The sequence below is a fragment of the Calidris pugnax genome, unplaced genomic scaffold, assembly GCF_001431845.1.
Source record: "Calidris pugnax isolate Ruff unplaced genomic scaffold, ASM143184v1 scaffold14, whole genome shotgun sequence".
NCBI lineage: Eukaryota > Metazoa > Chordata > Aves > Charadriiformes > Scolopacidae > Calidris > Calidris pugnax.
The window spans coordinates 4,824,240-4,849,021 of NW_015090793.1; positions in this window are offsets into that span (position 1 = coordinate 4,824,240).

A 24,782-nucleotide genomic window follows, 5' to 3' on the forward strand; every position below is an offset into this window, starting at 1 on the left:
TGATTGTCTTGTGTCCCTTCAGTCTTCTCCAAGTTGTACAAGCCTCTGAAATCTTACGTAGGTTTCATTTTTTAGGACTAAAATTATTCCTTCTGTGAACTCTCTCCAATATCTTAATATATATTGTGGAATACAGAGACTAAAAATGAATGCTCTGATCCTTACTGAAGAGGAAGGGCTCATCCTTTACATTGCAGACTGTGTTCTGATTTAAATGCCCCAGTGTAACACCATATGAAGTGGTGGATTTCCCTCTTGTCCTGAAGAACTGCCTAGTGACCAAGTGAGTTTCATCCTGTACTTCCACTGTTGATTAGTCCTAAGCGTAAAGCATATCCTAGACCAAGAGCAACACACTACAAAATCCTGCTTGGTGTATCTGTTAGTTCTGAGAATGTGTCTTTGATAATTATTCCTCAAGAATGCGTATGTAACTAGCATTAGATCCACCTTACAAGATCCACCCTACCTAGTCCATGTCTCCCAGTCTTTCATGTGAGACTATTGTTTGAGATGGTTCCTGGAATGAGTCAAGACATTTGTGATTCAGTACTACTACTACTGTCCCATGACTCCAATTATGCTACTACAAAAGAAAATTATAGCAGTTTGGCATGATTTATCCATGTCCTTATTATCCTATGGCTTCTTACAGATAATTTGATTCTTGTTCAAGAATTTTTTTAAAAGCTTGAGCTATATTTGTCTTACAGTATCTTACCCTCCCTCACAGAAGTTCTCAGAAATAATCCCAAATGGCTTTGAGATTGCTTCAGTCGTTTCTTTAACTAACTTGAATGAAATCCATCAGGGCCAGCAGTTATGAAAAGATTCATTTTATCAAACAGCAGTTTTTCTTGTTCTTTTCCTGTTCAGTGCTGATGTTTTATTTCTCAGTGATAGTGGACATTCTAACCATTAGATCTTTTTAGTGAAGAATGATGCAGAAATATCTGTTTATGTCTTTTGATGCCAATTATCTATGAAATTACATTTGACATTCACAAAAGAAAAATGAGCACAACTTTAGCGAAGATACATCTTATAAACCACTAGTATATCAACAAAGAAAATGAAGAGAGTTAAATTGCAAATGGATTGTATTTACAGTAGCTTGCAGCCTGAATGCAATAAGATTAGGTAAGCAGAATTTTGACCCAATTATTCAGTTGTAATAATATAAATTACAATAGTGATTTTTAAAATTTAAGCATGCTGCACATCCTTTATTCAGAAATTGCTCATATAGCTTTCTTCTGAGACAGTGAAAGTGCTAGTATGAGCTGCTGATCAAGATAAATAATTAAAGTATGTTTTAAATGTCTAATTTACTCGCTCTGTATTTAAAAAAATAACGTTAGTTTGTGTATCTGCATTCATTAATGCCTAAAAAATTAACTAAAAATGCTATTTTATACAAAAGATATAACAGTTCTTTAAAAAAACAACTGTTCTGATAAAAACAGCTGTATTTAACACACAGCTGGTAGTTCTGTCTATAAAGTTTATTTCTATAGCATATTGATGGTATTAATATTGTCGGGAGTATTACAGTAGAAATGTATTCATTCATCAGTAATCAAGAAAGGAACATGTATTGCTTAAACACCTCAACAAAATTAAAAAATACCATTTCACTAATTTAATTTTTTTTTCCGTACAGCTGTTAGAAAAAAGAATGATACAAGAGAGTTCTATTGGGAAGCAACTTATTTCATTGTACAAGTAGAATTCATGAATTTGAAGGACAAGTTTTTGAGACAGAAACATGTGAGCAGGTTTTACCAATCTAGAAATCTGTTACATGAGATTATTTCTCTAAAGTAACATGGAAATCACCCTCCAAATGCTGTCTTGCTTTTGAATAGGTCTCCATTATATTCTAACTATTAAAAAAATGCACACAAAAAAGAAGAGAAAAAAATCACTTTGCTTTTTGGTATAGTAACTGGCATAGCTGAAAAAAGTATATCACAGATTAAATAACATTTTTTTTTCTTTATCTTCTATTTTTAATTTTCAGTAAGTTTTTCTTAAGGTCTACATCCTTAAAAAAAAAAAAAAAAAAAAAGATATTTGCCGCTTGTCTGTATAAGCAATACTATCTAGATTCATCCTCCAAGGTACATATTTAGCTTCATGGGGGTCCTAAGAAAATAAAGGAAGCTCTTACTAGCCTATGGTATTATGTATTCCAGGAGTCTTCTGTGCATTTTTCTTTGTACCTAGAAGCTCCCACAGAGTCAATTTAAATATTGAGCCTGTTCAGTCTACGAGGCATGTGGGTAATTTCTATCAAGGCTAATGTGAGCTATTCATGCATCAGGGAAACACGTCTTCATTTTTTTTACTTCCATTTGCTTTCACTCTCCAAGAAGAGTTCAGAAGGGTTCTGCCTGTGTGGAAATCTTAACACCAACTGAGGATGTATTTTTTTCTTTAAAAATGGTTTCGTTATTACTTTTTATCTCCCATGAGGCAGCTGTGTCAGCCTGTCCCCGTTTTCTTCCCTCTTTTACCAAGATTTCTTATAACTGATTTAGGCTGCATCCTAATTGGGCTATGTTGTAGCCTAATCCACGCTCTGTTTCACCAACTCTTTGAGAAAGTGAAGGAATGGGGAAGAAAAAGAGAAGTATGGAGTCTTCCTAAATGGATTTATTTGTAGAAGAGGGTAAAAAAAAAAAGACTCAAGACCAGAGACCAAAGCTGAAGCTCTTCCTATCTCCCATCTGCTGTACTCTCCACTGGACCAGTGTCAGATCACTTCTCGCCTGTTCACCATCTGAGCATATGTGGTTCCTGCCTAATGGCCCAGCTTCAGGAGGAGCAGTGTTGGAGCTCTCCAGGCATGTGCGCTCAGGGAGGGCTTAGCCCCCTCAGTCCTTCTCTCCTGTTTTGTGGATAAGTGCCACAACAGTAATATGGGAAACCCAGGAGGCACAGTCACAGTCTACCCATTTGCAAAAAATGGCAATAGAACCATTTAGAAAAACGTCAATTTTGCGATGCGTGTGCAAAGAAATTAGGACCTGGTTCAGCTTTCCTATTTCCTATGGTTGTTTGTTACCCTGCTGAGGATACTCCCCTGCTGTTAAGCACTTTCAGCCATGTGTTCATTGTGTAGAAACATAAGCTGTGCATAAAAACAGATTCTGAAATTACACCGGGTAAAACCGAAGTGAAATTCCCTGAAGGTATAGCTTCAAATTCAGAAATGCACCTAAAGACCTGCCAGCATCCTTCACTTCTTTGACTTTTATGAAAATCAAAGTCTGAATCCAGAGCATTGAATTAGCATTAGAAATTCCTGAGGAAATCACAGTTCATTAATTTAATGTTTAACTATTCAGTGGAGTGAGACATTCCCTGTAAAGCAGGTTTGATTTAAACATTTCTGAGGATCAAGAACATACCTCAGCAACAGATAGATCCAATGGCTTTAATGCATCTTTTTTGTCTGATCTGATTCGTCTAACCTTAGCTTCCAGCCAAGCATCTTATTATATCTCAGTCTGCTCTACTGAAGGACACTCTGTTATGAGATTTCTGTTCTCATGTCAGTGCTTAGAAACCTACAAGAAGTCATCCCCTAATCTTCGTTGCATAAATCTAAGCTAGTGGAGCTCTTTGATTGTATCAGTATAAAGAATGATTTTCAGTCTTTTCATCTTTCCCATGTGCCTTCTCTGTGCTGTCTGCTGTTTAACAAAATCCTTCTCGAAAGGACTTTCTTGTTTTCACATCCGTGGTGTCTCACTAGTGCAATTTTCAGTGTAAAATTCACGCTTACTTGTTTACCAGTAAGAGGAAATATTTGGAGACACCATAGAACAGTAATAGAATGAACTCATCTTACTGTCTCTGCTGTGACCCCCAAGTCCTCTTTAGCCATGGTGAACATGGCCAGCATTCCACTTCTTGGGGTCTTAGTGCCAGACTTGCCGTGGGGCATGTCATCTTCATGGCTTATGACTCTCCTACTTTTATATCATTTGTCAAACCTTTCAGTAGGTTGTTAATAAAAATGATAAATAGTATCATACTCTTTGGCTGACTCTATTTAGAGATCCATGTGTTAAGTTTTCAATTCAGGTTTCAAAAGTGCCCAATTAATGTGCATTTATTTTGTAATATTTCAATTTCTAATGAAAATGTGTTCTGAAATTGTAGAAGGCTCTGTGCTGCATCAGCACTATTACATTTTCAACCAAATTTATGACACCATTTAGAGAATATATCAAGTTAACTAGCATGTCCTATTGTCAATGAATCCTTGGCAATCCAAAATAATCTTAATACCCACCCTTGCTTTGACCATTCCTTAGACCTGAAAGCCCAGTAGGCCCACCAGATTGCCCACTTTACCTTTTTCAGATTTTCTTACAGCATTGGCTTCCTTTCAATTTTGTGAACTAGCTTACTGTTCCAAGTTTTATTGAAAATCAGTGTTAAGGATCCAGAGAGCTATTCAAAGAGCATTTTAAAACTCTCTGATGCAAGCTATCCAGACCTGATGATTTAAAAATATCTGACTTCAATAGCTGCTTTTTAACATTTCTTTGAGTCACTGTCAGAATAGAAAATACACTATCATTGTCATTATCATTACCAGAAGATGCGCTGCCATCACAACGTATTGACTGTTCTTCAAAGCCCAAAGGAGATACATGTTGAGAAGCTTGTCTTTTCTGCCATATAGCAGAAGGGCACAATTCCACAGACATCATCTATTATTTCAAAAAAAACAGTCACTTCTTTACATACTCTTTTTTTCCAAATTTACTTTCAGAATCTCCTTTTTATCCTGAACTTTGCCGACCACATAGTTTTCCTTGTGCCTTTACCAGTTCCTACAGTTTTATGTCCTAATTTATATTCTTCAATATCTGTTCCTTCTTTCTTTCCTTTATGATATATGTAATGCATGTGATACATTAATTAATATTGTTATTATTACCATTACTTCATTTTACTGCCTGCGTCTGACTTTTTAGCTAAGTTGAGTTCATTTTCAGCTGTAGAGTTCTGGTTTTTTAAACTTTATTTGTATTCATGCTTTTCTGTTTGGATTTTTTTACCTCCAATTGATATGGTCAAAGCTGTCCTCAGCTCTGTGACACTGCTCATATAAAGCACAGGGCTCACAGGCACAGAGCACACATCAGCAAGTCATAATCACTTGAAGTTATACCTGCATAGAGCAGTGCAGCATCACATAGAGTTATCTGAGCTTACCCTGAACAGGCGAGTAGTATAAGACCGATTGTGTGGTGATTTGGAGCAACATCCCCTATGTTCACATTTTCATACTGAATGTTATCTTTTTTTAGGCAACAGCTGTGTTCTGAACAGCAACAACTGCAACACCTCTTCAGCAGTTGCTGTCAAATATTCTGTCAAGGTGTAAAACAAGCTGGCTCAGGTGCAATTGCTTTGCAAAGAGGCAAATACTGTTGAATGAAGGTGTAACACCGAAGTCTGGCGTCCTTTACCAGCTGCAGAGCCTCAAGAGAAAGCTCAGGCACACAGCTTGTGAGTACACAGCCATCGTGTCACTCATTAATTGTATACATTGTAATGGGCTAGATCCAGCCATTACTAGCTTGACCATTAACATCCTCACTTCCCACTGCTGGGTGCCCAATGAGTCTGTGCTGACTGACCGGTCATCAATATATTGCTCTTTGAAAAGGGAGAACCCTTGGTCCTGCTGTGTTGCTATTTTCCTCCTTTTTCTTTTTTTTTTTATTCTGCTAGCATTTTTATAACTTGTCCTGTAAGTGCCTTTTTTCCTGAGTATTGAGTGATTTCTCTTCTTTGCTTTGAACTATTACTAATGAGTATCCTCCACAGTCTCACCTCTCTTTGTTTTGACTCCCTTATTTTGCATAGTTCAGTAACCTACACGCTTTCTTGCTCATAGGGTAAGGTAAGATCTCATCATTAACTTCTGTTAAGTGAAGCTGGGCTCTGGATCAGAAGGCAGTCTGCTCCCCTGTGCCTATGAGAGCTGAGACAATCTTCCTCAGCACACAAAGAATCCAGTGTGCTCCCACACTTTCCCCCCTGAGAACCTCAGTGAGGCTCTGGGAACCCGGCTTCAGCAAACAAAAGATACCCCCAATCTGCTGATCTGCAGTGCCTGACCTTGGTGAGAGACAGCAGATCACAGCTTCCTTGAGCTATGAGCTCCGAGAGACGAGCAAAATATCGTGACTCAGTGGCACCTCCCTGGAAAGAGGAGCTGGTAGATGAAAGTCTACGAAAGCACTGTCCTCCCACCTCCCCACCCACTCACACACCGAGTGCCGCAGGCAGCTGCGTTAGCACAGCCCAACCACGCTGAGAAGCAAGTTCTATCAGCCTGATGGACCGCGGAGAGAACATGATCACGCTGTCTCCATGCTCTGAGCCCGACTCCGCAGCGCAATATTCACAACTCCCATGGCTTTTGAACTGTGTGATCAATTCCTCTTTAGCTGTCAAAAAGGCATCTAATATAGAATTCCTTTGTGACAGAGGCAACATTTTTGAATTAAGGATTATCTTCTGTAGAATTTAGACATCTGAGGATATTTGGCAGAATGAGACTGTCAGCACATATCACTCAGACTGAAGTTTCCCCTGATAACAGATCTTTTTGCTTGCGCTTCATAGGTAAATATTTATAAAGCCCATCAGCTTGTCCTCAAGTCTTTGGTATATGTCCTACCTCTTAGGATATTGGTTTGTAAAGATTCACAAAATGTTTGCTTCTGAACTGGCAGTGATTCAAGCACACAAAATGATTTTGTCATAGAATAACACTTTACCTCCCTCTTGGTACACTCATCCTTTCCTAGACAGGTAATAGGAGGAGACTTTAGCATTCCAGTCATGCAGATCTTCTCACCAGGCTTCATTCTTCCCTGCAAGGCTGAATTTATGCTCATAGATACATTCCAGTTCCTGTTGTTACACAGGTCACCAGCGTTAGTGTATAGGAAATTAGCACATTTCTCTCCTCTTATACCTGGCTGCCCTGATTAATTTTGTTCTTGACATCTTTATTTTATTCTAAATTAGTGCTTATTTATCCCCTCCTCTCTTATGAATTGAATATCTTCCTAATTACCCTCCCTGTCTGCCCCCTTAAACAGTGAGTCGCAGGTTACCCAAGAAGTTCACTTACATCTAAGTAGAGACTCATCTTCCAAAAAACCTCTCCTCCGCAAAAATCCTCTATTTAACTCACTTTTTTCCTCCAGCAGTTCACTTCCACAGCCTTACACACTGCTTCTTGCAGAGCACAGCAAAATCTCATCCTTCAATATGGTCTATGCATATTCAGCATCCCTCCAGGTTCTTGTGTCATCTGCAGCCTGTGCATCCATGATGCAATCTTAGAGTGCCTAAAGGTTACATCAAACAGCACTCACCCATGGGGTATTTATCTGCTTTCAACCATATTTCTCTGTCAAGATAAATTCTGTAGTTTCTTTGAGTACCTGGTAATGCCTGGGTGCTGTGGAGGACTCCTCGTCCTCTGCCCTTTGGTAGTCCCATCACAGCCACACTCATACTGTTCCTCTTCTTGTGTATGTCATATCACCCTCACACCTCTTCATGTTACAGTATGCCAAGCTACCCCTTGTATGTCCCTCTGTTTTCTATTCCTGTCCAGGTGGTTTTCTGCTAAACTAACGACACTTCCAAAATCTTAGACTCAAGTTTTCTGAACGTCTCTATTGACTGTGCTTGTCCCTATGTTCTTCAGGTCTCATATGCTGTAGGTCCCTTCTAACTTCAAGAAGAAATAACACATGACCCATCCATTCACAGTTACTGATCCATCTCTGTCTACAACTTACAGGATGTAGAATGCCGTCTGGAAGGAAAATGTCTCTGCTTCTCAAGTTATCTTGTGAAATTTTCAGTTCCTTTCTCATTTCTCCTGTCCTTCTTTCCTTGGGGAGCAGAAACTTCAGCACAAATTTCACTGAGGATTTGAAGGTTACATTCTGGCAATATAACATAATTCAGTGAGCTCCTTCTGTGAACTTGGGGCTCACTGCCCCATTCCACAACCCAGAGAAGCAACACAGAAAATAAGAGGGGCCAAACCCCCCTTCTTAGCAGTTGTCTCTTCCTAGTGCTGACTGCTGTGCCTCCCCAAATAGCCTTATCTGCTCCAGCTGTTTACAAGCCACTTATAATAGCCTGCTCTGTGAGGTAAGTCACACAAATCACTACAACCAGATCTTCAGATGACAGGGCAAGGTGGAAAAATAATTATTTAACACAGATGTCTATACTTTCAGATTTCTTCCATCTCCTGTCAGGTACAGACTCTGCAGCTGTACCTATGCAAAGGAGCAATTCCACTTTGCTGTGCTCTCCTATCCCTGGGTATGCAGACTCCATCCTGCTGTGTTTCTGGGAGGAACCCAAAGCACGTAGACAAAAACACTACCCTCCATGCTGGGCAAGTGCTGCACCCCAGCATAAACACCACTTAATTATACTGTGCTTGTCAAGTTTATGCTTGCTTTTGCTGCCTTTGGTACCCACTCTCTTCTGATCACCTGACATGCTTCTGCCCAGAATTAAGTCAAATTTATATCACAGGACTTCATGCTTTATACACATCTGACATCTCCCAGTACATGTTTGTGTGTCCTGGTCTGAGGTTTTGTTCTACTTCTAACCGTGGCATTGTGTCAAAGCACTTTTTATTTGAGAAAAGTAAAATAATATGGAATTCCTGTTTTGGATTAACCCAATGAGAAAAAAAAAAAAGCCCACCTTAACAACAGCAGGGAGGAAAAAGAAAAAAAGAAGAGAAAAAAACACCAAACAAATCCAAAGGGGATTAATTGATATTTATAGAGGTGCATGTTAAGTTTCCTTGGAAACCACCACTGCTCCTCTTCAATTCAATCTTCATTAAACACCTTTCTCTTTCCCTGAGGTTTTGTTCTACTTCTAACCGTGGCATTGTGTCAAAGCACTTTTTATTTGAGAAAAGTAAAATAATATGGAATTCCTGTTTTGGATTAACCCAATGAGAAAAAAAAAAAAGCCCACCTTAACAACAGCAGGGAGGAAAAAATAAAAAAGAAGAGAAAAAAACACCAAACAAATCCAAAGGGGATTAATTGATATTTATAGAGGTGCATGTTAAGTTTCCTTGGAAACCACCACTGCTCCTCTTCAATTCAATCTTCATTAAACACCTTTCTCTTTCCGAAAAGAAATTGCTCCTAATCAACATTATGGGATTTTATTTCCTCTCAAGTTTTTTTTTTTTTTCCAAAATTCCTAAAGTTGGATGGAGAAAGACTCTGTAAAGATGCTGAAGGAGCTGCCTGTCAGTGTTTTCTTTTAAACATTTCTATATTTCAGGTACAATAAGTTAATAATTTCTATTTCTAGATATAAAAATTGAGTGAATAAGCCTCTGCTTATTAAAAACAACAGACAAATGCCAAGGAACCTTAAAATGCCTATAAGAGTGAATGTGGAACATCTAAACTAAAGAATGTGCAATATCTAAACTTTATAACTGGTGAATCTACTGAATTCTTATCTTGTTCATAAAACATCCAGCCAGGCATTCCAGAGTGCTGGAAGCTTTCATGTAGCCTTACAGCTGGGTCAACACAGAAGGCATGAAGTCACAGTACATTTTTATTTTATATATACGTATTTGGGGAGGTGCCATTTCTGGATTCTCCCATTACAACCATCAGCAGTTAGTTATTTATTTAGTTATTTAGTTATTTAGTTATTTAGTTATAGGCAGGTGAAAGTAGAGGCGAGAAGTCTTTGCTCCAGATGACAATCAGATATTCAGGCAAGTAGTTTTGTTGACTTGGCTGGGAAAAGCTCGCTTCATTTTCCTAGAAAATTACTGTCTCGGAACCAGTATCTTCTGCTTGGTATGCACAGTGAGCACAGAAAGCCTGAGCCCAGGCGTGTGAGCATTAGCAGCTGTACAGCACAAAAGAGCAGTGGCTGGCTGTGCTGGAGACAGGGATTATGACAGAGATTACCCTGTGTGGTGGCTGGAGACAACGCACCAGCTAACCTTCCAGAGAGAGGTTAAGCAGCTGATCCTAAGAGCAATCCTCTTTATATGAAGAATGCCATCAGTCACTGCTGTGGTATACAATAAACATGCAGGGATGTTGCCCACGAAATAACCTCCCTAATAACCCTCCTAATAACTATCTATTTCTTGGCTTGGTGGAATGAAATTGAATAGCTCTGCGTTAACAGTTCTAGCAGTTTAGAAGCTCCATCTTTTGACATCTGTACCCTTGTTTGGGACACCCAAAAGTATTCCCTCAGAAATCAGCTCCTGCCACAAGAAAAATTGGGAAACGTGAGAAACTTGTCATTCTGCTAGAAGAAGAATGATTCTTCCCCCCTTCTTCATTTAAGTGGCCTTTTTATTTTTTTAGGAGTCACTTAATCACAGGAGATTAAACACATGCCATGGTAGTAGCACTGTTCCAGGGATTCAGTGAGAGCAGACTGATTAAATCCTATCAAGGATAGAATTGTCATCAGCGCTGTGTCTTGAGATGATGAACTTGGCACTGAAGTAGCATCCTAACTCCTCTGTTAGATTCTTAGGCTTCTTTTGGTTGTTACCAAAATTAACGACAGCCAGCCCACCACATGTCTACAGTAGTCATATTACATGAATTTAAAATCCTGCCCTTTTCTGGGTCTTAGTCATCAAGTACTAAATTACAAGAAGAATATTCTTCTGTTTTGGATTTACCACTCTGAACCATTTTCTAGAGTATGGCATTGCTATTGTTTCTTTAAAAGCATGGACAAAATGAATGAGAAGCCTTGTCTTTCAAAAAGTCATGGAAAGCAAAAACTCCACTACTCCTTCATCTTTTCTTGGGTTTGAACATCAAGAGGAGTCTGAAGGACCCAATTCACTGCTCTTGGCTGCTTGATATAATGAAAAATCTCATCTCTCACCTGCCTGGAGAATGACATAACATTTAAGTTACAGTTCCAGATGCTGAGTAAATAAAATCTTTCTGTGTTGACCTCTTTTGAAACCACCAATTGTGTTTCTTTGTTTTGCTTTTTAAACCCTTTGGAAGAAAACATACAGCTGGACTCTGCTCAAAGTGTCATGTTGCAAACACCTTTAACCATGAACGAAACATATTTTCTAGAGTTCTCAATTCCAGGCATCATATGGGTGACAAGCGTATTCTGAATCATATCAACTGTATACAGCAGAAATTTGTCATAATCACTATTTCTGACCATGAGTAACAGCCATCCATGTCAGCTATCAGATATAATGAAATGCACTTGCTTTGCGTTGCTGTTTTTACTCCAAACTTCAAGTGACACTATCGCCAGCTTTCCTGGCTGCTGTGATGCCATGTTTAGCATGTTACAGGGTTTTACTGAACAGCCACTTTCCATTTCTTTGTTTGCATATGAAGTTGGCCAACACATTTGACTCCTGGCCTTCCCTTTATTTTTCAGTGCCTCTTGGTCCTGCTCATGTACAGAATTCTACCAGTATGTTTTTCTGTAAACATTCCTCAGGGCAGTAATGCTTTAATCCCCATAGCAAACAACCCTTCTCCACTGACAGCTTCAATTTCCAGAAACACTGAGGCTACATTTCTGTTCAGCTAGGTGATGAGATCATCCCTAAAAGAAATAATGCATCAGCCTGTTCTAAGTGTGCATTGTTTCCAGACCTATTTCCCAGCCTGCATTAAGGAGGTCGTCTAGGGGAATTACGCACTTTTTGTTTATGTTTCTCTGGGGAGCTGGAACAATGAGGATAGTCTGTCTGTAAAACTGTGTTTTTGTGATGCTGCATAACAAAAGTCGTACTGGTGAGCCACTGAAATTAACACCAACTTCTTCAATCTGGCAGTTGACCACAGGTCGTTGCCTGCCTTTGGACCAAGGATGTTTATCCAGTCTTTGATCAGACCAATACATATTTTTTTCCTTGTAAGTGGTAACTTGCGAAATTTAGTAGTGCACCAAGTTATAGCAAATATGCCTTTTTCATATTGGGCCTTCCTACTCTCATTTTCAGTTTTCAGTACCACTTTGAAGTTAATTCTGCAAGATATTAGGCATCCACCGTTATAAGCCACTGAAGCGGAAGCCTAAGTCTCCCAGCAGAAAAGCACCACATCCCACTGCTATGAGTTACTCTGCTTAGATGAGGGCAGTAAGCTGAAAATACTCATTCCTTTTCCAGTTCCTTTGAGATTTTAACTTTCTTTTTGGTCTGGTACACTTCGTTATTTTAGTACAGTGGCCATCATTATTGACTCTCATAAATTTGGAATGAACCTTCCAAACATGGCCACAAAATGTTGATGATGTTCTGCAACTGTGAAGTATTCAAAAACCTTTATTTTTCATTTTCCTGAGGGTACATCTTTTGCATCTGGGCAGTGCCTCGAGTAAATAACTAGATTTTCAAAGGACATCACACTTTGTTAGCTTTAAATTTGTAACAGAGCAGACCTATCAGTCCCCTCTGGGCTTTACAAACATTCCTGTGAGTGCCTCCTGAACTAACCTCTCATCCATGCATGAGGTAACACTATTTGCTCTCTTCCTGCTGTCACTGACCCTTTGTTCTTCCAAACACAGCAGATACAATGACTCCTCTAACAGGCAATACTTCTCTTAAAGTACCAGTAAAAGTGGTTCAAGATTTTGCTTTTACTCTTCACATTGCAAAAGGGTGGCAGTGTTCACAGACAGGTCTGGTATTTTTTTCTTTCAGCTGAAGGGAGCCAACTGCTCCTGTATAAATCATGTCTACTTTTTTGCAGCTGCCTCTATCCTCATTTTTCTGCCTGAAACTCTTTGAATTCGTATTAGCTATCAAATATTAATTTGGCCAGAGCGAGAGGAAATAAGCACAAGGGTGACCACAGCAGCATGGCTGTCATTGCACCTTCTCCCTTCCAGTTTCCTGCCACAGTCCAGTAACTCCCTGATGCAGATTGTTTTGGTCCTTGGGGAATGCCACAGTCTCCTCTCAGGAGAATAATGGGCTCCACTGTCACTGTAAGCTAAGCCTGACTTGAGCTGAATTCCCTCAGCCTCTCCGGCTCTTCAGCAGGTAGAGTGGGCCTGTCTGGCCCTTTCCCAAAACAGTTTGTAGCTTTGTGTTAAGGGGACCCATACAGAAATTGTAGATTTGATTCCCTCCAGGCAGAAGACAGTATGAGACCACAGTCTCTCCAATCATAGAAAAATGCTACAGACATTACTGGATGAGAGCAGCAAGTGATTAGCAACATACAGAGCCTTATTCAAAGCTTGTGGCAATTTCTGAGGATGCCTAATGCATCAGGGATCTGAAGAAATATGTGTGGAATTGTACCCTGCTCCTGTACCTCAGGAGAGCTTAGATGAAAGTTACGTCCCAGCTGCCATCCATGCTGAGGTAGTTTGAGGTGCATGAGATACAGCGGTGTTGGAAACTTAGCTCTCCATGTATTGGGATGCTTCCAAGGTTGGGCAGAAACTGAGTATGGGTTCTGAGCATTCAGATTTTGAAATTAAGCATGTAAAACAGGTGCCAGCTCTAGCTTAATGCCTAATCCTCAGGAATCCATCCTGGTCCTATAAGAAGATATGATCTATTTTTATCGCTGGGCATGGAAAAAGTCTCTTTCAGAAAATGCAATTTCATTGAAATGTAAATATATCCACATATTGATTTTGATGAAATTTTTGTGAGAGTTCTGCTTTTTCAGTTCTATATGGCATTTATGTAAATATTATTTTATTAATATACTTATAATCTATTTAACTGTTTCAGTGTTAGTGAAAGGAACTGTTTCAAGATCACCACTGTAAACTGAGTATTTCCAAACTGACGTTTTATGGAATTAAAATAAATTTCAAAATGTCAGAAACTCTCATGGAAAAAGAATTTTGTTTGTTTTCTGACACATGTAATTGCTTTCTGTCAGATGTAATTGAAGTCTCTCTAGAGAGATTACCTCCTTACAGCACTGAATCCTTGTTTTTAGGAATTAAAGTTCATAAAATGTGATTCCTCTGGTAAAGCGTTGCCACTGTTTTGAGGAGAACTACATTTCTCTAGAAGATAAAAGAAAAGTATAAGAAAGAAAATTACTTAATTTGAAATATTTGATTGTGTTCTTTAAGAAGAAAAAAGCTGTCTTATCAAATTGTCCATTACTATTGCTACTTACAGTTTAAAGCGAATGTGTGAAGACAATGATTTCAACATAAGGAAAAAATAATTGTGACCTTTTCAAATGCTTCTAGACCAATTGAAGAAAATCTTTTACAGACCAACTCATTCTGCAACTTTTATATTTAATAGAATAAAATACCAGAGTTTATCTGGAATGCAGCAGCATTTGGAATTGTTAGCTGGAGTCTTCCATGTTTGATCTTTCTGCAGGCACTCAGAACATGTAAATTTAATATGCGGTGTAAGGAGGGGTATTTCTGTGTAGACACAGTGTGCAGCATTGCAAGTACAGTCTCCCTCATAATTGCAAATGCATTACCTGAGCTCCACAAGTAATTAATTTTACTTCTATAGGTTGTGTAGGAAAGGGTAGGACTCTGTGTCTAAGTCCACATAAAAAAAAAAAGAATGGCAAAGAATTGCTAATAAAAAAATCCTAGTTTGGAGATTCCAGAAGTGTGGTTGTCATGTAATTTTAAGTGTCTTTTTCATGTATATTCATTTTGATTCAGATATATCGATATTTTCCATAATTTAGGTGTAGAAAACACAGTTTTGGTCTATACTATAAGTATAGTGACTGTATTTTACAGACGTATCAGGGATAAATCATTCTTCTGTCTTTTCTGTGTCCCTCCTTCACTTTTCTCTCTGGGTGCCCTGTTTTAGGCTACTAGAAGGGTCACCAAAGGAACAGAGGGTGGTGCTCAAATGGTTCTGCTCCCCTCCTTCCAGTCTATCCTTGGCAGTTTGGTGGTGACAGAGTGAGAAAAGGACTTCTGTGAATTTATCCTTTCTGCAGGCCTTGGGGGTTATGAAGAACTTCTATAGCTGCAGAGGGAGCAAGAGGAACCAGCAGGGGATGTGCCTTTGGGTTGGAGAAAGTGTGGGACAGACAAGCACTCTGACAAAGCAAAAACATTAGGTGTTTTAAGACAGAAGCCAGTTCATCTGATCCTAGTTGTTCCTAATAGATTTACTGCCATAATCCAATAGGACACTGAAACATCCTTGTAAACTTAATCAACTGCATGTCCATGGTTGAAAGCAGCGGACCCTGGTGATATTATTGATGGATGTGCCCCACCTCACCCAGAGGATGTGCACACCATTGTCAGAATAAATCAGGAATGCAAAATTCTCCCTGGACAGGAGGCAAACAGCTTGCCTCGACCTTCTCCTTGGGAGGCTTTTGCTGCCCAATTTCAAAAGCAAAATAATACACCATGAAGGCACAGGGAATAATTTAAACTCACTTTGACCTATCTATTATAAACACTAGGATCTGAAAAAGTGAGGCTTGTGTTCTCCTGCCTATTATTTTTGTATCTGTGTCAAGAATAACTTGCAAGCATTTATCCTGTATTTCCTCACTCTGTTAGTAAAACCAGCATTTGTTATTCTCTTTTTGTTCAGAGCAATCTTATTAAGTTGAGATCCATTGCCCTATGGGAAATGAGTGAAATTATCTTCAAGACTCTCTATCCATACGCTCTGCAACATCCCACAACAAATTCTTGTGGTTAAATAATTTCAACTGATGTATTGGGTCCTGGAGTATCAAAAGGTTTGTTGTCACACTTCCTGGCTTTGTCCTTCAGTTTAGATGTATTGTTTTATTAAATAGTCATGCTGTTTACCTCTTGAAAAGACTTCATTAATTCAAAAAGAGAAGAATCAAGCCAAGTAGAAATAGCACTTCAGTTTTGACTATCCAGAGCATTAGGAAATAACAGAAGAAAATCAATCCCCAGCAGCAAGATTGGATTTTGAAAGGAGAAGGGAGGGGGGAGGAGAAAGGAATGCAGCTTCTGAAACCATTAAAGAAGCTAAATGTGTAGCTCAGAGTGAAGCGCTCTTACATGTTTATTTTAATCTTTCATTTTGGGAGAAAAAAGAGTTAAAATGAATGTATTGCTAATGTCAATGACTGGACTGACCAAACTGGAAACCTGAACTCTCTATTTAATTACAGGCAAGACATGACATGGATAGCAGTCAAGCAGTATTTTTATGCCCCTTTACTAGTGAATTTTAGCTCTGAGCAAACGGAGCAGTCCTGTGCTCTGGACCTGATGCTGTAAGTGGAGGCTGCTTCACCCTAAGGCAGTGGAATGCAGTGAAACTATCAATGCTGGGCAAAATTGCAGTGACTCTTGAACTGCAGTGATACATACAGACATGCAGATTTGAGTATGGAGTTACAACTTCAGTCGTCTTTCTGTAGCATTATCCTGCTGGAACCATTAGCAACCACACAGTGATGGTCCTTTAATATTGCTTGTCTAGTAGAACTTAAACCTCATCCTATTGAGCCCTGTCTCCTGTAAGTACTGCAGAGAGTCTCTTCTCTGGAGCAATCACTACTAGTGGTTAATAACCACACACAGGCTGAATACATAGGAACAGGTAGCTTTTTTAGAGATATTAGCCTTCAGCCAGCTAGTAGTAAATGGAAGCCTCATGGCAAAAGAAAGTGCAGGCAAGAAGCAGGGGTTCCAGTCACAACTTTTGCAGTCATTTTGCCTCTTGCTAAAACTGCCAAAGAGGATGGATTTTGGATTTCGTCTGGGTCAATAATACCTCACTCTCGAGTTCTGGACTGCAGTGCATACCAGTGGTCCTCAGAATAGATTCAGTCATTGCGTGTTTGTAATTCACTGAAATTGATAATTTTAAAATGTAAGTCTGAAAGAAAATTTCTATCATTCTCCCTGGGGTAACTATAGCTATTTTTGGCCTTTCCTTAAGGATCTCAGGCATCTGATGTACTGAGGAAGCTATTCGCAGTTGGCTAGTACAGAAATACTGGCTTGTGCCCAACAGGTTTCTCTCTTGCAAATAATTGCATTTTGCTGGTCGAACTAATTGTGGGACTCCGTATCTTATATTTGCTTCTATGTGATGGTCAGATTAGCTGGTAGCCCAGACCTAGGAACAAGTTTATAAAGCCTGGTACCTGCCTTGCTCTTGGAGTATCTGCTGATTGAGGTATAGTAACAGGTCATCTGTGTTATCAGGAAATGTGAAACTGCAGTTCCAGACCATTCTATTTTATGAGAAACCTTTTATGGTTGCTAATTAAAGCGTATAGTTATCCAACTTTGGTTTTTCAAATTTAGCCTTTGGTAATTTCTTTTCTGATATAAATAGTATGATAGTAGAGCATTACTCTGTGCTAAGACAGCAATAAAAGCAAATCTAGGGTTTACAAAATGCTGAATTAAAAATAAGCTGCAGTGATAAATAAGATGGACATATTGACTTGTGTTTTGGGAGGTTTGCTTGTTGTAAACGATGCAAACAAATCAAGGGTAATTTGCAGGCACTGTGTTTTGCAAATTGAGAATTGGCGATGATATAGGAAGACATCACCACTGTTGATACTAGCAACGCTGACAGTGTATGTAATGTTGCATAAGAGTGGACTGTACCATAGACACACCTAGAGAGATCATTCTCCACAGGAACTTCTAGCCATCTGGAAGTTGGATGTGACTGGGAAACGGATATGTCAACTACTGGGCATTATTGTCTGTGGACTTTGCAGAATTAGCCCTTACTGGGCAGAGAATTTACACCTGCTTACAGGGTAAGCCCCCCAGAATGGCATAAACAAAAGTCCCCTTACCTCTTTCCAAGCACCCTTCCATGCTGTGAATTCCCTCTGTGTGATAAGAGGGAGATCATGGTATGAGAAACAGGCAAAGTCAGAACTGGCAGCTGAGGACTCAGGAGGAGAGAAATCAGTAGCAGAAGGCTTAAAGGTAGAAGGTGTAAAGGTTTATCTTGTGTCTAGGAAAATGGGCATGATGATAGAAAAATTCCCGCCTAGTCTTATGTGCCTGTGCAGTTTTCCAGGTATTTGTGGAGATCTGAGCAAATATTTCCAGCTTATTAATGGAGTGATTGTAGAGATATAATTTCTTGCTTTATATTTTCTTATCTCCTGCCTGGGCCATAGTTTTCCTTTGGTCCTGTGTATGTCCAATCCACTAAACAGCACTAGAGAGACTCACAACACACATCTATGGATCTGGGTAGTTTCAGGTTGATCCCTCAGAGTGGGTCTGGAAGATTTACTCCCTGATATATCCAAACTGTGTCAGTTGTCAGAAGGGATTCCACTTGAAGCTCTGAAAAATTTCTAATGAGGCAAAGACCTTGAAATCAGATATGTGAAGTTAGTAAATGATAGCAGAGGCCACCACATATTCTGGTAGAGAAAATATGTGCTTTCCAGCTTGGAACAGGCTCAGGAACTGAGCTGAGCCCATGCTTTTTAACAAGGATGCTGGAAATATCATTGCAACATCAAAAGAAAGTCAAAATGCCTTGGTGCAGGTCGACACTGGCTCCTGACACTGAGCGCAGTGGAAGTATTTCAGAGCAGGAGGACCTGGCTGCTACCTGTGACATTTGTTTTACCTCAAGGGGATTAGATGAATTCCAGAAAGAGAACAGTGACTCCACAGTGCCTCTGTGCATCCTAGCAACTGTAAAACTAAATGAAGTAAGGTTTGAAATTCTTCCAAAGTATATGACAATCCAGATAATGCCAAGAACTGGTATATATTAAATGTTGTTGTACAAATTTGAGTTTCCGCACAAAATAGCAGTATGATATAGATCTATAACTGTAGATTATATATGTATTCAGATTACAAGGATGTCTTCTCTTGAAATACTTTGAAATCAGTAGTAAAACCATTACTTGCAACCGGAACTATGTATCTATTGGGGGCTGGGTTCATACATGGGGTCCACCATCAAAGTAAATCTTATATCGATTACTTTCTCATAATAACGGTGTTCACCTTTTATCTGAGTGTGAGATAATTTGGAGCTTTGTGTCCATATGCTGATGTGTGAATTATTCAGCACTTTAAAGGAACTCGTACTTTGTCACCATTTGCACGATCCCTTAGCAATGTGTCCTCAAAGCAGCACAGCTTTCCTTTCATAGGAAAACAGAGAGGAAGGACTTTCAGAGGCTCCCTGGTACTAAATAGGCTCAGCTCTACCTGTCATTCCCCACAGACTTTCCTCCTGACATGGGAAGATGCTCATTTGTCACCAGGTACCTCAGCCAGGGATTTGTGCTGCCTGAGCTCAAACAGCCGAATCATATTGCTTTTCCTGTCACTGAATGAAAAAAGAAACACAGGCTTTAGATGTAATGAGATTTAGATGCAAAGTGGGTATTTGTGTTCAGTAGCTGTCAGTGACGCCAAAGCTTGAGGTGCTGTTACCCACCACCCCTCAGAGGAGGCTCTGTCCTAACCTGACATACAACGACGTGGACGCCTACCCTGCAGAACAGCTGGTGTCTTCACCACATTGCGTGGTGATGAGGATATGATGGGATTCATTATTGGCTGGGCAACAAGGATCAAACACCCTGGGACTGTGCTCTGAGCACAGCCCTTCAGTTGTGCCATGCCACCCTCGCTCCACAGCTTTTGATGCCACTGCTGCATAGGGCTGCCACATGCAATCAAGCTGCTGTGGCTCAGCTATGACTGAACAGTCGTACATGCTCAGCACCTATCAAATGCACAGAAAAACATATTAGCTTACATCACAGTGAAAACGTTTTGTGCTAAAACTCAAATATTATTGTTATCTGAGCACGGAGGTAGTCAAATGGACTGGAATCATACCTTTATTTTGCTGGGTAGTCTCATCCTTCATCCGTATGTATACGTGGGAAGTTGAATGCAGGACCTCTTGCAACAAACTACTTGCTGCAAGGGAGAAAACTCTTCGCAGAACCAATTCAAGATTTCATTTGCTCAGTCCTGCCACAAACCATCAGGCACAGGGAATACCCTGCCAGGCTCAGGGCAGGCAAAACAACCTGTGTCCTGCAAACAGTCCTCTGAGCATTCCTGCCTACCTGCTCAGAAAACACTAGAAGTAAAAACATGAACTCTATTTTCTCTGGAAACCATCTGAGGCTTTTTCAGGTACGAGAAGGTATAATGCGGTCACCCCTTGCTAAAGCCTCAGCTAAATCTGCCAAAGCTGAGCTGTGAATTGCTCTTATTTCACTGGTGAAACTCATAATAAATCATATGCTTACCAGGCCATTGACTTCACATGTGAGAATATGAAAGTGCCATCAATTAAACACCCAATAGGACTTAAAAAATCACAGGATCACAGAATTGTAGTGGTTGGAAGGGACCTCAGAGATCATCAAGTCCAACCACCAAAAAAAACAAAAAACAAACAAACAAAAAAAACCCCAAAAAAACCCCAAAAAACAAACCACAAAAAAACCAACACACCAGCTCCCACCACCTAAACACACAACAACAACCTCCAAACCAAAAAACCATCACCCACCCACACAGCACCCCACCACAAACCAGTAATCTTGGGCACTAGAGCATGCCCTGAAGAACCATGTCTACACGTTTCTTAAATACCTCCAGGGATGGAGGTATTTAAGATATATCCCTCTCTTTGTGAGTCAGGCTCCATCCAATCATTCAGAAGTAGACTGTGTTTGTGTTCTGTGTAGCTCAATTGACTCCTTGCCTCATGCTCCAGTCCTGAAAGCATTTTCCAGTGCATGATCTGATATTATGTAATTTCCAAGAATCCCTGCAGGGGGAACAGAGATATCTGATGTCCCCTGCCTGCACTCAAATGTGAATTTACATTTTACAAACCACAGCAGCTCATAATCCCTCAGTGTCCTTTGTAATGCAAGGTTGTCTCCCCAGTTTGTGCTAATGTGCCCTAATGAGGAACAGGCAATAGGTATTTGGAAAGCAGATAAGCATAGAGTGTGTCCTTCGGGTCTTTTCAGAATATGCTATTAAAAAGACCAAATTGTTTTGCTTGGTTGTGATGCTGTGCTTTAAGTCAGCTCCTCCTGTTTTCTCAGGCACTAGCAGCTGCGCTGGTGGGTTCATGAGATGGTTTCTGGGTAGGATGTGAGGGCAGCAGGGGAAGCCTCAGGTCAGTCACCAGGATGCAGCAGTGTGGGGTGGATTTCAGATTGTTTCTAGGGTGGTAGTGAAGGAAGTGTGGTTGTAGGGGGTAATTAGCAGATGCGTTGTGTTGTGTTAATGATGGAGGTGGGGTTATTTGGTTGAGCTCAGCCCTCTGCTGTCTCAAACAACAAATCTCACCTCTAGATAATTAATATGTTAAGGAAAGGGCAGTCTGTATCCTTGTTTTTGTTGAAACCTATATTATTTGTGGCAGAAATCTGTGAATGAGAAACTTCTGGGACCTTTCAAGCCTCTGTTCCCAGGATTACGCCCATGCTTTATGTTATATGCATACCAAGGGAAAAAAAGTGAGTTCTCTGACCACAGGTCTTGAAACAGAGTGACAGTCATTTAGGGTGAAAGGAGGGGAGGATTAAGGTTACAGTCTGGAATTTACTGACCCCAACCTTTTCTGCGGGTCTGGCCCACAAAATTTCTGGCTCTTGATTTCTCAGAGGGGAAAGACCCAGGAATATCTTTTCTTCTGTGTAGACTGTGTTTGTGCTTGTAAAACCAAGTCCTCTTTCTCTTTCCCTTTGGTTAGGTCAGTCTTTGAAATTCAGCCCTGGATGATAAACTGTCTTCATTCTTCCCTGACTGTCTCCTCACTCCAGTTTGCAGCCCCTAACAACATGCAGTTTATTTCATTTACCAAAAGTCACATGCTTTTTTTGCCCATATTATTATCCTCTTAATTGCTTGATCTTGCGATCACTGAAGCTACTGGAAATGTTCCCACTAGGGACAGAGTAAGAGCCCAGAGATCCCAATAACCACGCACAAACAAATGAGTGCCACAGACCTCACTATTACTTTGCTGAGAAAGGCGATGCAGCGTTCAAAAATGTCCACTGCTGAACTTGTGTGTTTGAAGTCCATTGAATTCACTTAGAGCAGATAAGAAAATGTCATGAACTTTCCTGGGGGAGGGAAAGTGGTGAGATTGATATGACATAAAAGACCAGCTATCATTATTAATTCATAATTTGGTAGGTCTCAGGCATTTTAAGCGAATGATTTAATTCTATATTACAGAGTGTACTTTTCAGAACCAAGGTTTTAAAAATAACATTTTAATTTTCTTTTTTTTTTATTTAAAAATCCCCCTTATGAAATCTTCTTTTTGAGTATTACTAGTTGTGTTGCTCTAGAAATTTCATTTTTCATTTAGGTGCTGTAAATCATCTCAATTTGCAATGCCAACAGAGTTGGCTGGAACTGATAATAATAATAATAAACTTACCTTAAGTAAGTTACAGAAATGTGCATAACAACTGTGGACAGCTGCAGAGCTTGGAACTGCTCCCCATCCAGATGAACTGTCATGGTCTCTATTATTTCATATGTTCTGTTTGTTTGCTGCAAGAACAGAAGGGTCTGTGCCCTGGCAAAAAGATTACTATAGAGGGTGCAAGCTTCAAAGCTAATCCAGAGTTCTTGGATGTAATATATGAATCAAATGACGTTTACTTTGAGTTTTGTCTCATGAAACAAAACATTCCTTTAGATTTGGAGTGTAAATTAAAAAAGCACCATGCCTAATGTTCTTAGGAAGTGCTAACATTTTGAAATTTCTGAGCCTGAACTTTCTCCCCTCTGTCAAAATTGATTCCATAACCACCCCTGTAGCGTGCTGCCCTAGAAACAAAATGCAACATGATTAATGCAGTGAATTTCCAGAATGTGCTTACACAGCTTATTGAAAAACACTGCTCTGGCAAACATTGAACATAGCACTGGAGAAACAGATTTTCCATAACCGACCAGGGCACTGGTTTTGGCTACTGACTGGGACCCTGCAGGAGGGATAGAAAAGCAGTAACTTCCCAAATACCAGGAGCTGGGTGACTAACTGGGGACTAGTTCTGAACGTGTTACAAATCCTGATTATTAAGGTGGCTCAAAAGCATCACCAGACAATAACTGCAGGCTACTGCTGCTCTTAAACTTTCCATCAGCAGCTGAGTGATAATTTGCAGGTGCAGTCTGCCTGCTGAGACACAGAAAGCTGCTGAAACCACTGAGCAGGTGTTAGTGTTGGCATCAAATCTAGCACTCGTAGCTTTATTCTCGAGACCAGCAAACAGTGCCTAACGAGGCTACAGAAGCTGCTCTTTTAATCATGCTTTCCTTTGAGCCAGGAAGATTTGTGAGTGTCTGCATGTCTCGCTGTAAGGTAGCTATTTATTCAGAAATTTTAAAGTGTTATCTCTCACCTGGGCATGAATGACAAAAATATATTTAAATGTGACTTCAATCTGGCCATTTGGAAAGGAATGAAGGAATGGATTCCTAAATAACTGCTACACATTTTTGAGGTTGAGGTGAGTTTGAGACTCCTTCAGCTGTAATGGGAGCTTTCAGCCTTTAACTCACATGTAGACATCTCCATTTCATCTGGAGTAATCTAGGCAGACTAACTGGAGTCTACATCTGAAGCTGAATCTCATTCAGGCCATTGGCTAACCAAGTGAAAAGAGACTTCAGAGCTTCAGTTTCTCCAAGTTAGAAAAATGGGGGAATATTTCTCAGCATTTTCAATGGTAAGACATTTTATTAACATCTAGAAAACTAGGATTGTACAATAATTCAATGAAAATAAAGACTTTAAGTAACAAGATCTCTACCATTCATTCCATTTTTTTATCAAACTAAACTGAACATTAAAAAGTAATCTAGTCTAAGTGTGTAAGAGGGAGAGAGATGAGGGCTCCAATTTAAAAAATTCTTTCTAATTTATACAGAGGCATAAAAGGTACCCTTCAATGTGTTTTGCAAAAAAAGTAAAAACAGGACTCATGAAAAAAGAAAAAAGGGAAAAAAAAAAAAGAAAGCCAGCTCCCATTTCTGACTGGAGCATTGTCTTCCTAGATGTTTCCAATTGCAAGAACACGCTTATTTTCATTCTATACATGAGAAAATGAGATTAATGGTGAAACCCAGGATTACTCAAATTCCGTGTTTTTCTGTTGTTTCAGAGAGATACAATGTATTTCTTAAATTATGATAAAAGAAACAGATGTCCTGATGCAACAAGTTTTTGATCTCTCTTTTCTTCATATGGTGACATTTCTGCTTACCCTTTTAAGTGATTGATTGTACTGAAGTTTTTCTTGGGCATCCTTCCTTGACTATATGCAACTACTTTACACTGATTTTTATGTGTTAATTTAACATTTAAATTACCCGTGCCTGCCTTTGTTTCCTGAATGAGCTGACTCCTTACCCTTTAGTCTTCAGAATGACCACTTTGGTACGTACTGTGGCATAGGCAAAGTACAAAGGTCCAATGCCAATATTTTATTTCACTTGGCTTGTTTTAGTAGTTTCTATATGGATTAAGAAGTTAAAAAGAAACATGTAATTACAAATATTATGCAATATATAGACTACATAATAGAGTAAATAATGCAGTAAAGTTTCAAAGTCTTGTTAACGGTGTTAAAATTATAGCAATTTATTTTAGAATACATAGCTTTAATAAGCAACTTCTTTTTAACCAGCCCTGTAACAGGGTTAGCTACTTGCTGTCAGCT